This window comes from Salmo trutta, chromosome 8 (assembly GCF_901001165.1).
Source record: "Salmo trutta chromosome 8, fSalTru1.1, whole genome shotgun sequence".
Classification (NCBI taxonomy): domain Eukaryota; kingdom Metazoa; phylum Chordata; class Actinopteri; order Salmoniformes; family Salmonidae; genus Salmo; species Salmo trutta.
The window spans coordinates 15,427,679-15,443,300 of NC_042964.1; the positions used below are offsets into that span (position 1 = coordinate 15,427,679).

Sequence of the window (15,622 nt, forward strand, 5' to 3'; positions counted from 1 at the left end):
TTAGTCTTTTGGTGTTAGGAAGGCCGTAACAATGGATGGTGCAGTGAGGAGGCAGACATGATGTTCCCCTTGCAATGCCCGGAGTAAGGGCATTTATTAGTGGAGAAGCTAAAGGTGGCAAACTTCTGTAACACATATTTACAACAAAAATAACAAGCATGATGTAGACTATTGACAGGAAACATATAAACGTATATCCTTTTTTTTTAAACTTTATTTAGTAAATATTTTCTGAACCCTTATTTTTCTTAAAACTGTATTGTTGGTTAAGGGCTTGTAATTAAGCAATTCATGGTAATCTGTTGTATTCACCGCATGTGACAAATACAATTTGATACTCAGATAAATGAAAAACAATCAACAACTCAAAACAGAGCTCTGAATAACACAGGCCTCAATCACGCCTGATAGGGTAAGGTTGTCATTCTGACATTCTATCTGGAAGAGGAATGACAGGTTTTAGACAGGATGGGAAAACCCTCAACATGGACCTTACCATTTTAGACCAATCATCAATGATTAGTGTTCCATATAGGCTTGATATCACTATTCACATTATTCAAGTAATACAATCTCAATTACCAAATATATTGCCTACAATGCAATAGGAGTGCATATGCATAAAAAAATACAATAGACCGGGGTAGACCTACGCCTTGATCACACCTACAGCCTCATTGTATTTTTGGTACACCAGAAGTACATGAATCCCCAATGGAACGCTGCGTTTGCCTTGCAGCACACACCGACAGCATCATTGCATTTTGGTACATCAGAAGTACATTCATTTCCAATGGAACGCTGGGTTTGCCTTGCAGCATTGCCTTGCAGCATTGCCTTGCAGCATTGCCTTGCAGCATTGCCTTGCAGTTTGCCTTGCAGTGCGTTCTGTGTGGTGCATACTATGGATTTATTAATCCTATGCGTCAAACTGTATGCGTAGACGGTTTAACAGAAATGGTAGCAGAAGGTGAATGTTGAATTTTTGTTGCACACATATCTTGATGATGATGTGTACTATTTTGCGCAATGATGCTTTGAACACACCAATAATGTCATTGCGCAAAATAGGTTGCAGCATCATCTGAATATGTATGCAACCAAAGTTCAATATTCACATTCTGCTACCATTTCTGTCAAGCCATCTATGCATACAGTTTGACCATACATTCGATAAATCCAACATATGCACCACACCGAACACACTGCAACTGCCTCTGCACAGCAATGCTGCTAGGCAAACGCAGCGTTTCATTGGAAATGAATGTAATTCTGGTGTCCCAAAATGCAATGACACTGTTGGTGTGTTCGAAGCGTGACACTATTGCTTGGATTAAGGCGCAAAATATGACTGTCTAGTTTGGCTGACACCAGAGGGGGCTGTGCTTTTTTTACCGATTGGTACTCCTCTGTCTTTCTCACGGGTTCCTGTCCAGACCAGTGAGCACGGTTATGTGCACATAATAATGAGATTATTAACAGAAATAGTCAGGTTAATATAATAGTTTCTTTAAAACGTTAAAATGCATTGCAAGAAGAACGATTTCCCAAATAATCATGTTTACATGAACACATCTGAAATCAGGCAACTGATGGAACTTTTGTAAAAATGCAGGAAATAGCCAATCAAAATAAACGTTCTAACACGGTGGCCATGTTATTTTTGCAAATACTATTAGATTCTGAGTTTGGACATATAACTTATATGTATGTGAAAACTATTTACAAGATGCATACTTTAAGTTTTTCCCAAACTCACTTCACTTGCGCATAAGAGGGAAGGTTGCGCTACCTGGTGTTGACACATGCGCAGATTAAATACACCACTGGAACGGCGATTTAACTGTTTACATGTCCTAATAATTCTAAAGATTGCTCAGAAAACCAGGTGTTTTAATCGCCGTAAACTTACTTCGATTATGAGTTTTCGCCGATTAAAATAAGCATACTCGGCCTTCTGCCATAATCAGTTGAATATCGAATTATTAGTGCGCATGTAAACGTGCTCAGCAGTGTCACGGCTCTTCCTGGCTGTGTACCAAGTGATTTGCATCAGCCAGGCGATTGACTGTCACCATCAGACTTCAAACTGCATTGTTTTTTTCGCAAATTCTGTCGGCAATATTGACATGTTAACACTTAACCATGTTTCCAACCATTTGTATGTGAGTAAAGTAGGCTACATGTTGGTTAACAGTATACAGTAATTGTTGGTAGGCCTTCCAAATGTCAACAGAACTTTTATGCGCACTACCTCAGACTGTAAGAAAGTAGGCCTAAAGCAAGCATGAAAACATAATATTCAATTGCGCTTACTTAAAAGCCTACAATCAATTAGTAAGAAAGTAGTAACCCAACATAGTGGCTCAAAGGCCTAACAATTATGGCCCTGTAGTATAAACTAGGTTCATTATCTTGATACTGATGTTAAAAATCTAAATCTAAAATAACCCTCTATAAAGAATGCAAAAACAACTGCACATTCACACATTTTACCACAATAAGTAAACAACTAAGCTTCCAGTTGTTTCAGCACTTTAAGCATTCAGTACTATTAAAGAGTCAACACTCAAGATGAAATTGCTTGTAAGCATAATGAGATTGTGTCCTACTTTATTGGGTTTCCTTCATCTCCCCATAAGGCTTAATTTTCCTAAATAGCTTTATATTTGGCATAGTTTCGCAGCGGCATGTTAAGTTTGTGCATTGAGCTTTTATGGTGCTATGTATCACTTTATGATGTTCATTTATGATAGTGTCTCAGGTGCTTAACTGTCTGTGTTGGGTAAACCCCACTGTTGGCAGCTGTATTTGGCAGGAACACACACACACAATTATACATTGCCCAGTAACTCAATGGTCGTGTTTGCAAGTAATAATACATTTAAATGCGCCCTTGTCTATTCACAAATTACTCAATAATGGTATCCTCCACTCAATGAAGCTCACTATTCTAAATCTAGACACTACAGCTCCATAATCACTATTCCACATAACTCACTACGGCATACACTGGTTGAATCAACGTTGTTTCCACTTCATTTCAATGAAATTACTTTGAAACAAACGTGGAGTAGATGTTGAATTGACATCTGTGCCCAGTGGTAAGGCTGCAAGTGTGGCGGAGGGGGCCTGAGTTAGTAACATGAAGCAGCAGGACGCACGCCTCTCTGTCTCTCTCAATCTCTCCTTCTCCTGCAATTGGCACCCTATTCTCTATTTACTGCACAACATTTGACCTGGGCCTATAGGGCTCTGTTGCAAAGTAGTGTACTATATAGAATATGATTCCATTTGGGACGTAGCCTTTTGTGCTGTGGTTTTACATGGAGACCTATACTATTAAACTGTCTCGGTCTCATTTGTGTCTCTGAAATGTGTGATGGTACAAGATCCCAGATGTGGTGACATTTCCATAAGTGGTATGACATTCACATGATTGTTTATGGAAAATGTTCTTGTGCAGGCAGTTTTCATGTATTGTTTAACACAGTCAAGATGGCAGCAGTATATTACAGCTATAGGCTACAGTGGGGGGGAAAAGTATTTGATCCCCTGCTGATTTTGTACGTTTGCCCACTGATAAAGAAAGGATCAGTCTATAATTTTAATGGTAGGTTTATTTGAACAGTGAGAGACAGAATAACAACAAAAATATCCAGAAAAACACATGTCAAAAATGTTATCAATTGATTTGCATTTTAATGAGGGAAATAAGTATTTGACCCCCTCTCAATCAGAAAGATTTCTGGCTCCCAGGTGTCTTTTATACAGGTAACGAGCTGAGATTAGGAGCACACTCTTAAAGGGAGTGCTCCTAACCACAGCTTGTTACCTGTAAAAAAGACATCTGTCCACAGAAGCAATCAATCAATCAGATTTCAAACTCTCCACCATGGCCAAGACCAAAGAGCTCTCCAAGGATGTCAGGGACAAGATTGTAGACCTACACAAGGCTGGAATGGGCTACAAGACCATCGCCAAGCAGCTTGGTGAGAAGGTGACAACAGTTGGTGCGATTATTCGCAAATGGAAGAAACACAAAAGAACTGTCAATATCCCTCTGCCTGGGGCTCCATGCAAGATCTCACCTCGTGGAGTTGCAACGATCATGAGAACGGTGAGGAATCAGCCCAGAACTACACGGGAGGATCTTGTCAATGATCTCAAGGCAGCTGGGACCATAGTCACCAAGAAAACAATTGGTAACACACTACGCCGTGAAGGACTGAAATCCTGCAGCGCCCGCAAGGTCCCCCTGCTCAAGAATACATATACATGCACATCTGAAGTTTGCCAATTAACATCTGAATGATTCAGAGGACAACTGGGTGAAAGTGTTGTGGTCAGATGAGACCAAAATGGAGCTCTTTGGCATCAACTCAACTCGCCGTGTTTGGAGGAGGAATGCTGCCTATGACCCCAAGAACACCATCTCCACCGTCAAACATGGAGATGGAAACATTATGCTTTGGGGGTGTTTTTCTGCTAAGGGGACAGGACAACTTCACCGCATCAAAGGGACGATGGACGGGGCCATGTACCGTCAAATCTTGGGTGAGAACCTCCTTCCCTCAGCCATGGCATTGAAAATGGGTCGTGGATGGGTATTCCAGCATGACAATGACCCAAAACACACGGCCAAGGCAACAAAGGAGTGGCTCAAGAAGAAGCACATTAAGGTCCTGGAGTGGCCTAGCCAGTCTCCAGACCTTAATCCCATAGGAAATCGTGGAGGGAGATGAAGGTTCGAGTTGCCAAACGTCAGCCTCGAAACCTTAATGACTTGGAGAAGATCTGCAAAGAGGAGTGGGACAAAATCCCTCCTGAGATGTGTGCAAACCTGGTGGCCAACTACAAGAAATGTCTGACTCTGTGATTGCCAACAAGGGTTTTGCCACCAAGTACTAAGTCATGTTTTGCAGAGGGGTCAAATACTTATTTCCCTCATTAAAATGCAAATCAATTCATAACATTTTTGACATGTGTTTTTCTGGATTTCTTTGTTGTTATTCTGTCTCTCACTGTTCAAATAAACCTACCATTAAAATTATAGACTGATCATTTATTTGTCAGTGGGCAAACGTACAAAATCAGCAGGGGATCAAATACTTTTTTCCCCCACTGTATATACACTCTTACACGTATTTATTTGGACAGTGAAGCTAAAACTCTTAATTTGGCTCTATACTCCAGCGTTTTTTATTTTATTTGAGATCACCATTTATTTGAGGGTATTTTCATACATATCTGTTTTACTGTTTAGAAATGAATGTTCTTTATGTATCTAATCCCCCATATGAAGGTGTCATAAGTATTAGGACAAATTCACTAATAGTGTATTCAGTTTAGTCAGAATTTAAGTATTTGTTACCATATACCTAGCACACAATGACTACATCAAGCTTGTGACTCTACAAACGTCTTGGATGCATTTGCAGTTTGTTTTGGTTGTGTTTCGGATTATGCACAGCATAATCTGAAACACAACCAAAACAAACTGCAAATGCATCCAAGACGTAGAATAGAAATGAATGGTAAATAATGTATTGAGTAATTTTGGAGTCACTTTCATTGTAAATAAGAATAGAATATGTTTTCTTACAATTCTACACCAATCTGGATGCGACCATGATTATGGATAATCATGAATGAATCGTGAATAATGATGAGTTCGAAAATTACAGATGCACAAAGATCAAGCCCCCTAAAACATGCTCCCCTATTACCAATAACAGGGGAGGTTAGCATTTTTGGGGGGTATGATCTTTGTCCCTCTGTAATTTTCTCACTTATCATTATTCAGAATTCATTTATGATTATCCATAATCATGGTAGCATCCACATTGTAGAAGTGTTCAGATCTGATCCAGAAACATTTTCTATTCTTATTTACAATAAAAGTGACTCTAAAATGACACAATCAATTATTCATCATTCAGTTCCTATTGGGAAAAAATATTCCGAAACAAATTGCAAATGCATCCAACAAGTTTGCAGAGCCACAAGCTTGATGTCATTGCGTGCTAGGAATACGGGACCAAATACTACACTTTTGACTACTTTAATACACTATAAGTGAATTTGTCCAAATAATTATGAAAAAAGAAAACGTATTCAAATCGGGGACTAGATACATAGAGTGCATTCATTTCTAAAAGGGTAAACAGATGTATGAAAATACCTTCAAATAAAAGGTGACATTCTGTACTGTCACCTTATATGAAACATTTGATCTCAAATAAAAAATGCTGGAGTAGAGAGCCAAATTAAAAGTTTTAGCTTCAATGTCCAAATAAATACTTTAGGGGAGCTTATAGCCACACAGAAGCTAGCAACCAGGGTTTTCAACACTGGTACAGATGTAGGCTCTTAGTTTGAGCCAGACTACTACAGCAGGAAAATAATTCTGCGGCAACAAGAAATGTGAATTATTATGTGAATTATAATTAGGCTAGTGTACATTTTTTTGTAAGGGCTGATACCTTTTTTCCTTAGGGCAAATCCAATTACATTTTAAAGTGGAAATTACAAACTTTTTAAACCTTGAACAAACTACAAGTTTGCATTTTCTGTTCACAAGAGTGATCAAATTAAGATCCTACATCTGTACTGTAATGATATCCAGTTTTGGTCAGCGCACTAACTGCAGAAATCATTTGCATCTGGGGTGCATGGCAAGCAGTGCTGGCTAAAGATAACGATTCATCTTTTCAAATGCAAGCCCCGTTGAAAAATGTACCACTGTCTGCACTAGTTCAAGGTGTACCAGTATACTTAATATGAATGTGCGTCACTATCAAAGTCAACACATCATTGATATTCAAACATTTGTATGCAAAAGAAAGTGCTATTGGTGATTGAATAGGAAACAATTCATAATCTGAATCTTTACATTTTCTCGATTGAAAACATTCACAGTCATACAATTTCAAACAATCTTAAAACGGTGTATTAGCCTACAGTTTTATAAAGGTACAAACTAAGAATTTTACAGGCTTTATAAAGGTACAAACTAAGAATTGTACAGGCATATACCGATCAGTAGAGGCCTACGGTGTTGCTAGCGGTTGACAATTGCCTCGTTTCCTCTTTTCCACATCCTTACCAAGCAGTTTTAGGGCGCACTTAGTCTGGTAAAGCCGTCTGTTACACATAAATATTTTCCTGACAAAATGTAATATGACTTTGACATGAGTAATTTAAGCACGATACAGGTAGAGGCGGCGTAGGTAGTTGGTTGCATTTTTATCCCATCTTTACTGCTAGGTGGAGCCCGAGTATATGATGTGAGCGTCAATCCAGATCCGAGTTTTGCCTCTCGCCGTTCTCGCATTCTACCTTGAGTCGAGTCAAGACCGCATTTCTCTCAGGCAGTGCTCCGAATTTGGTTTGTCATGCGCCGAGAGCTCAGCTTTGGAAACAATTTCTCGAGTTCTTTGCCGTGGACCTTTTCTAACAAGAGGCGAAATACATTCTTTTGGATACTCTTTTTTTGTTTGTTGGTATAACATGTTACGCCTTTGAGCTTTTTCTTTAGGACATGATGTAGCCAAGCTACTGCACAAAAGAGGACGTGTGTCACTGTTGAGGGATTGACATCTAGATAGAACGGGCTCCTTGTGTAGGCTTTCTCCCGCAATATCATCAGTAGCCTATAGGCTACACGGATCATACTACAGCTCTTCTATTAACTTACCGGACTCGTGAAAGAATAGGCTATATAGCCTTTAACGGAGTTATTCGAAATAATTATTGGGAATCGCGTTCTTTTCCCTCGATCATCTGAGTAGATTGAAATCTGCATGGTTCTCAGTGCGCAAGTACGATAGCCTATCCATTGGGGAAAGACAATATTCTGTGAGCAATTTTATCACTTACACTTTCAATGGGATGACTACTTGAAGGGTATAATCGTTTCACCAGTATCATCTTCTAAAACACGGTAAGAATAGTCTACATTTTAGTAGAATATCTGATTTTAGCTTCATCTGCATCTATATTTTTGATGCGCATATGCACTTCAATTAGGCTACCTGCAGTTTCTCCTATATCCAATATTGGCGACAACGCTGAGTGTTCAATGCAATGTGTAGGCTAGTGATGTTATAAACTAGGCTGTATTCCCCCCCCCCCCCCCAAAAAAATGATCCTAGACTTAGATTTTTAAATAAACTTGTCGACATTATTTATTGGCTATGCAGTTTGCAATGAATTGCTTTGTCAAGATATCGATACTTTCTGGTGTCGGTTGCGGTGATTAACGAGCGTCACTTAATTAAAGACAATAGGCATTTTTCATTGAGCGCGTCCGTCCTGCTCTAGCCAAACTAGAGAACCGATGCTTACATTTCAAATAGTTTGGTGCATCATGGTTTATTGTGAAGGGAATGGTTGGAACTATGCTCGTGCATGGTGCGTTTCTCCATTCACTACCTTTCTTTCAGAGCATGTTGAAAGGATGCGCACCGATTTTTTAACGTTGCTTTTGCGCAATGTGAAGTTGGATGATGAATGTATTGCAATGAATTAAGTTTGTGTTGGATACACTGCAAAACCGTTCTGGTAGTCCCGTACATGTCACGTCTGCCTGAAACAGGGGTTGTATACAATAAGATGTTCAAGGGAAAATGGATGTAGTTCATAGGCAAATTTCCCGCATTTGGAATTCTGACCATTTTTAGTGCCACCGTGCAAGTTAAAGGGGAAAAACTGACGCAGTAACAGAGCAGTGCATCTCACCAGAAAGGAACTGTAGGCTTGTGAGCAACCAGAATGGGTTACATTTATGTTGATCATCTCATTCCAAAGAATGCATGTTGGGCTAATTTATATATTTATTTATCAAACATCACTTGCACAAAGAGCATAGGTTATATGTTGTGTTGCATAATGTTATAGAAATGTATTTCAACTCATGTAGTGATGGAGTTTACGTTGTGATTCCTGAGGTAGGCCTATCAACAACAGCTCTGAACACCTCTGCCTTACTACCATGAAGCTTACAGGCTTCTATAGGCTCTTGTCTGGAAATTGTGGGGGTTGGACAAACACTGTAGATAAGCTTTGATTCATGCATATTACATCTAAACTGGCAGCGGTAGCTAGGCTAACATTTTGATCAGAACTTTTCTTAACCCTCCACAGCAGTGATCTTAGTTGACTTTTGTCTCATTTCAATATATTTTGTTATTTTGTCCGCAATGCCATTTTGAATTTGAAATGGAATGGCCTAACCGGAGTGACTGGCTATTGTGCGTGTGCGACATAAAACATTCCAATTAGGATCAGAGTCGGTAACATTCATTTATTTTGAATCTGTTCCATCAGATAACAAACAGTACCTTAGATCGTTTGTGCGTTATTTCCCAGACATTCTACCCAGGGCTAGGCCTACTAGCGCGCACTCTCTTTGTCGCTGACTCTGTCTCATCACCTGTGAAGTGCTCTCAAGGCGGTGACACGTGATTACAGCAATATCGTCAATGTGGTGGGTGTACGGTAAACATGCCCACAACAAAACTAACACAGCCATCTACCTCAGACGGCGAAGACCTTGACATTCTCCCCCAAGAGGAATAACGAGAGGACAGTTGAAGCTTTCTGTCTAATTGGATGTCAACCTGTAGTTTACTTTCAATGTATCTTGTCTTTGCTTATCCAATGCCACGTCGTTCTTCATAATATTTGCTCCACAGCTGTGGACAAAGTGTCCCAACGGTGGTATGTCTGACGGATTTTACTTTTGACTATATTGAGAGATGCTGACCTTGATTTACCTCTTGTTGTGGCGCCGCCCCATTGCAGTGCATTGTGGATGTCTGGCCTAATTCATTTTAGCCAACCGCTTATGCAGTAAAGTCAACATGTCTGGAAAATTGATAATCCTGTCAGTAGCAACAGTTGCTCTGTCTCTAAACTACCTTTTATTGCCAAAAAAAAATACAATTAGCACCCCAGAGCTGGTACTTCGATTCTTTATTTAACTAGGCAAGTCAGTTAAGAACAAATTCTTTTTTTACAATAACGGGCTACCCCGGCCAAACGGCACTGGGCCAATTGTGCACTGCCCTATGAGACTCCCAATCACGGCCGGTTGTGATACAGCCTGGGATCGAACCAGAGTCTAGTGACACTTCTAGCACAGAGATACAGTGCCTTAGACCACTGCGCCACTCGGGAGCCCTTACCTGTGTGAAAACAATCAGTGGTACCCTTTGGTCATTACTGCTTTAGGTGTTCTTAGGCCTAGTAGGTGGTTTTTCACTAAACCAAACTTTATCTATTCGTTCTGGGCTGGAATTCAATCAAACTGGTACATATAAATGAAGGAAAGGAAGCGTTTTTGGGCAGTTAGCTCAAAAATATTGATTTGATCAATCTAGGCCTAAAATAATCAAATTTGTAAGTAATTATTTAATTGGGTTTAATAAGCAGTTATTTCAATCAAAGGTGCGGTGGATGGTTATCAATGTTTAATTCTAGCCAGGTGGTCCCACCCATGTTTACAAGCCAGGCAGATAGCTACCTGCTGAGAGCCTATTGTTTTAGTGAACAGCTGTTGTATACAGGATATGCAGCTGACAAGGTCCCGCAATGATGTTGCTCGAACAACAAAGGTTTAACAAAGCCGTCATAAAACCTTCAAAGGCCTATATGCTTTGTAAGCAAAGTCATACAATTAAGGTGTAAAGATAACCAGTACTTACATCTATCTGGTGCATTGCCAAATGCTAAATACCCTTTTACTGTTTAGTATGACATTTGCTTATGAATGGTTTGTGAAGCATTCTAAAGGTCCTTATAAAGGGTTATAGTACCTTTTTATAAATGGTTTACCCCTCAGGATGGCTGTTTTCCCTCGTCTTTATTGTCTTTCCTTTGTGGTCTTGACAAAGATGGTTTTACTGAGACGTTTCTCTAACAACTACGCAACAACTGGTTATCGCGCTTAACCCGGATGATGTGTGTGTGTATAGGTTGGAACGGCTCTTGCCAGCTCCTCTCGGAGGTCTTTATTCTGCATTGTCTCTCTGGACAGAGCCTCTGTGTTTTTATATTACTCTCATGATGTAAGCCCTCCCCTCTATTCACTGCCTCACATTCCCGCTAATGGCGTCAATTTATAATGATATGGGTTAATTTGGTGTCCTCAGTGAATTTAGGTTTCACCAAAACTAATCCTGACTACTTCCATATGGGCTGCCATTGCATTTCGTCCTCCGAAGCGATCTCATTTTGGGGACTGTTTTTCCGTTTTCTTTTTTTTCTTTTTCCAAATGCACTGTCTTAGTTCTCAGTGAGGTGTATTTGCGTTTTCCTAAAGTCTATTTGATTGTGATTTGTTCTTTCAGTTTGAACATTAATACGCAGCAGGTGGAATCACATTTGCCATTACAGTATGAATCGAGACATGAGCTCTTCAATTCCCTCCATCGATTTAACTGTATAGGATATGACTTAAAAGCGCCTCTGTTGTAAATTAAGGCTTTTGCTGGAGTTAAAAAGTGCTGGCCTTGTATCGATTTGAATAGCCTACAAAGGCTAGAGGCTACTAGGCTATGGAGGGTATTTAGATGTCTGTAAATTGCGGTGCTCCCTCTTTCACGGTCTCACTCTAATCTTCCTCTTGCTACAGACTAGGCCTTAATTATTTTCAGAGCTCAAATTAGTTGATAGCTTTAGGATGAGAGGGTGATTTATCTGAATATGAGTCGTCTTTGAACAAAATCAATGGACACTTCCTGTACATCACGTTCAGCCCTAAGACAACATTGCTGCTTGAGGTACAGTAAGGGAAGCTATTAAGGGGGAGTGTTGAATGTTGAAGTGGTTTGATCACTAACTGGTGGAATATCACCTCAATCTATTTCCCTTTGCTTGTTTGGGTGCGGGACGTGGCTCATGTAACAGTATATGCATCTTATTGCTCAGCTACATGCACAAACTGGTTTCGGGGGTGAAATTCATATTCATCTCGGCGCCTGCATGTACGATCATCTGTTCTTCAATCAAAAGCCATTTGTTCATTGTGGCTTCTGCACCGACTGCCTTCTGTCTCCATGTACATTGTGTTTAATGAGAGAAATTAGTTTCTTTATAGAAGCCAGAAAAACAATTACAGGAAGAGAGGCGAAGCCAGCAGCACCTGGTAATTGTGTTTTTTGCCCCCCTCCCTTTCAATGCTTCCCTGACAAACCAAAATAACACTTAGGTCACACCAAATGTGGTTGGGAATTTTCAGCCAAATTGGTCATTGCCAAAATTGGTGTTGGAATAGATTTTTGGGTTGCTGGATGGCATGAGGGGGTAAATGTATGATTGACGACTTGGGCTTGTCAAAATTGGCCTTGGATCCCTACAGATTGCCGTATGCAGCTGGCGGTTGCATTGTTAGACATTTTGTGATTCTACCTAGAATAAAGGCTTTACAAATGCTAGCGTAGCATCAATCATATTGCCTGACAACTCAATGAGTTCTTCTGCTGCTCTATCGTTCGTTACATACTTTAGTCTGAGACTGACATTGTTGAAGTTGTTTGTGGTGATGTCAAAATGAGGGGTGTTGTACAAAACAAAGTCATCAGCGATGGGATCATCTCTAACCAATCAGAGTATCAAAACCAATGACACATTTTTGAAATGCTGTTTGACCTACGTGTGTCCTGGCTATGGCCCAACCCATTGGTTTCTGGGACCAATCAGAACGGTTAGAATGTTTGTCTTCCAGACATCGTCGGAGGTACTCAGATCTAGACTCGTTGCGGAGAAGAAACTAACATCCGTGGCGTTTGGCTGGAGCAAGGAGCTTGGGTAGCCAGGCAATCAATCATGTCCTTTATGGGCTAAATCCTTGCATACAACCAGTTAGAATGACAGATGCCAAGGAAACAACAGTTAGGCTACATGCCCTGACACACACACACACACTCTCTCTCTCACTCACTCACTCTCTCACTCACTCACTCACTCACTCACTCACTCACTCACTCACTCACTCACTCACTCACTCACTCTCACACTCACTCACTCACTCACTCACTCACTCACTCACTCTCACACTCTCACACTCTCACACTCTCACACTCTCACACTCACTCACTCACTCACTCACTCACTCACTCACTCACTCACTCACTCACTCACTCACTCACTCACTCACTCACTCACACACACACACACACACACACACACACTCACACACACACAGGCCAAAAAGGCCCCTGCTGCCAGTGTGAGGGCCTTGGGTCTCCAGGACAGGAGTGATCATGCTGTTAAGGTGAGACAAGCCGGTCTGCCAGGACTCGTCTGTGGCAGGAATGTGACAGAAGAAGAAAAGAGTGGCAGAAAAGAACCATGGCCGTGGAAAGTAAAGGTCCTTTGAGGCACGTCTCCCTCAACACTTTCAGTGTCCTGGGCTACAAAGAGCTCGGACAGAAAGGTTGGGGGGAAAAGCTTTCACAAACTGTCAACAAAAGGAAAGTCCGGTAGAAAATGAGGCTGTATTGAGGTGTCCAGAGCATTGTGGTGGATCCTTCCTCGATTGACATGTTTGAAAGATAGGGTCGTGCAATTGGATGCGTGATGCTGCAGCTCGGAAAAAGGGATGACCTCGAAGTGTTTGAGTGTTTTAAAAAGAAAAGGCCTAGAGGAAACACCATGGACACGATACAGAACATAAGAGCCATTAAGGCCAAGGTTTGCTTTCAGGAAGTGACAAAAGGCATATTTGAGTCCCGTTGCCGCGGCTCTATATATCGAAGGCGGGCGATTGCAGGGTTAGAGTAGTGAGATGACAGGGGTTATTGTGGTACAAGTTAAGTGCTTCTGCATCAGCGTTTGGCTCCGCACAAAAGATGGAACTGGAAAGGTTTTGAGCTCTTAAGGGTTTTTGAGTGGTTTAAAACACAAGCACACACAGACAGACACACACATTTGGTGCCCTATGAGTCACGTAGTGTTTTAATTTTTTAATTTTCTATTGTCAGACCGAGGAGAATGATGCGGTGTGTGGCAATGTGAGTGTGATAGTAGACATACATTCATCCCACCATCCCTCTCATTCGCTAACCCATCCATTGTCCTCGAATAACCCCTTTCTTCTCCCTTATGACAGGGATTATCAAATTAATTCCAGCTCCTTTCTCTTTGCTGAGTTTGCCCCCAAATGCAGTTGGGAAGAGGGTACGAGGGTAGGGTCTAGGGCTGGCACAATTTACTGTGTAACGATGGTTATGGTTGAAGACGTCATGAAAATAAAATCAGTTTCTGTGGTAACATGGAATCTTAACAACGTGATGAAACTTTGTTTCTCCTTGCTGAAACAAGCAAGGTTTTCGGTTACCTAAGCAACGCCCCCCTCCCTGCAGCAGCACACATAGAACTAGAATGACTGGAAATGTGCTTGGAACCTCTAACCCTGTCAATTTGACTGGTAAACTTATGGGTACACTCACAGTGGCTGCCTGGTATAGCGATGCAATAATTTTCATAGTAATGTAGAATGTTCATTCAAATTGTTAATTGATGTAGCTCATGCAATGGAATATGTTTTTTGTAGTTTCAGTTGACTTGATCAACAAATCACAGTACATATTGGTGTACACTTCTTCATGCTTTTACTTACTACTTTGCTCCTATGGGTACACTTGCAATGGCCGACAGTCCACTATTATGCCATCATTGATTTGAATCTGGACGCCCATTCTATTCATTCTATTTCTATGGCAGTCAGGCGGAGAGGAGAGAATTTGCGTCTTAAAATTAGAACGATAATTAACGGTGACTGCGGTCATTTGGCTGGCCAATACCTGTCATCAAAAATTACGCGACCATCACAGCCCTAGTAGGGGCCGATGATCGACCGCTTTTAGGCGGGATGGAGTTGTGGGGGATTTCATGCCCATAAGTTTGCAGTGTTTTAAAAGAGCAGCTTATGAATTGTCATAGTCATGGAATTGTCATAGCTGCTTCCAATTGGCTTGTCAATCAGACAATGCACTGGAAACTTATGGGTTGAGTCAGAGGCAGAGAGAAAAGTAGGGAATGTGACCATCATGGAACATAAAATCACTCTAAATCAACTTGGCCCCCGGTGATTAGATGACTCCTACAATGAAACCCGTTATGCTGTTGCGGTCCATCCAATAAATACGGGAAACGATACACATAAATATAGGCCGTCGACCATCTTTCCCGAGTTCCGGTGCCACGTCACATTAATTCAAGTAATTTATGCATTCAATTTGAATAAAAGCCTACGAGGGTGGCATGTCAGTGAGGGCAGAGCTCGACCCGTGTGGCGTGCGCTTGGCCCCAGCATGACCAATTACGTATTTTTTCCCCCCCCCACCCAGTCAAATTTCTTTGCTCGTTGACTTTCCCTGAGCCTGCAGTTTTTCAATAATCTGCTACCTCCCTTCCACCTTCAATTTGCCAGTTAGTTAACTTGTCCCTGGGGGGGGTCAAAACAGTTAGGCTGAGCAGTGTTACAATTTACAACTCTCAAACCTCACACCAGATATCTCCGACTCTGAATGTGATATATTTGCTTTGTAGTTTTGAGTGCCGCCGAGTTCACAAATGGACATGCGTCCTTAATCACTTCAGATGTAAAGGAAAT

At 41.0% G+C, this 15,622-nt stretch overlaps 1 protein-coding gene across 1 annotated transcript in view; it reads left to right on the plus strand.

The window, feature by feature from the left end:
- Nucleotides 1–7,237: 7,237 nt before the first annotated feature.
- The window catches only part of LOC115198263 (adhesion G protein-coupled receptor L3), a 304,863-nt gene continuing 296,478 nt past the window's right edge, over nucleotides 7,238–15,622 (plus strand). The window contains exon 1 of the mRNA XM_029760110.1: nucleotides 7,238–7,945. The gene's annotated coding sequence lies outside the window, so the exon portion shown is untranslated. The remainder of the gene's footprint in view (nucleotides 7,946–15,622) is intronic.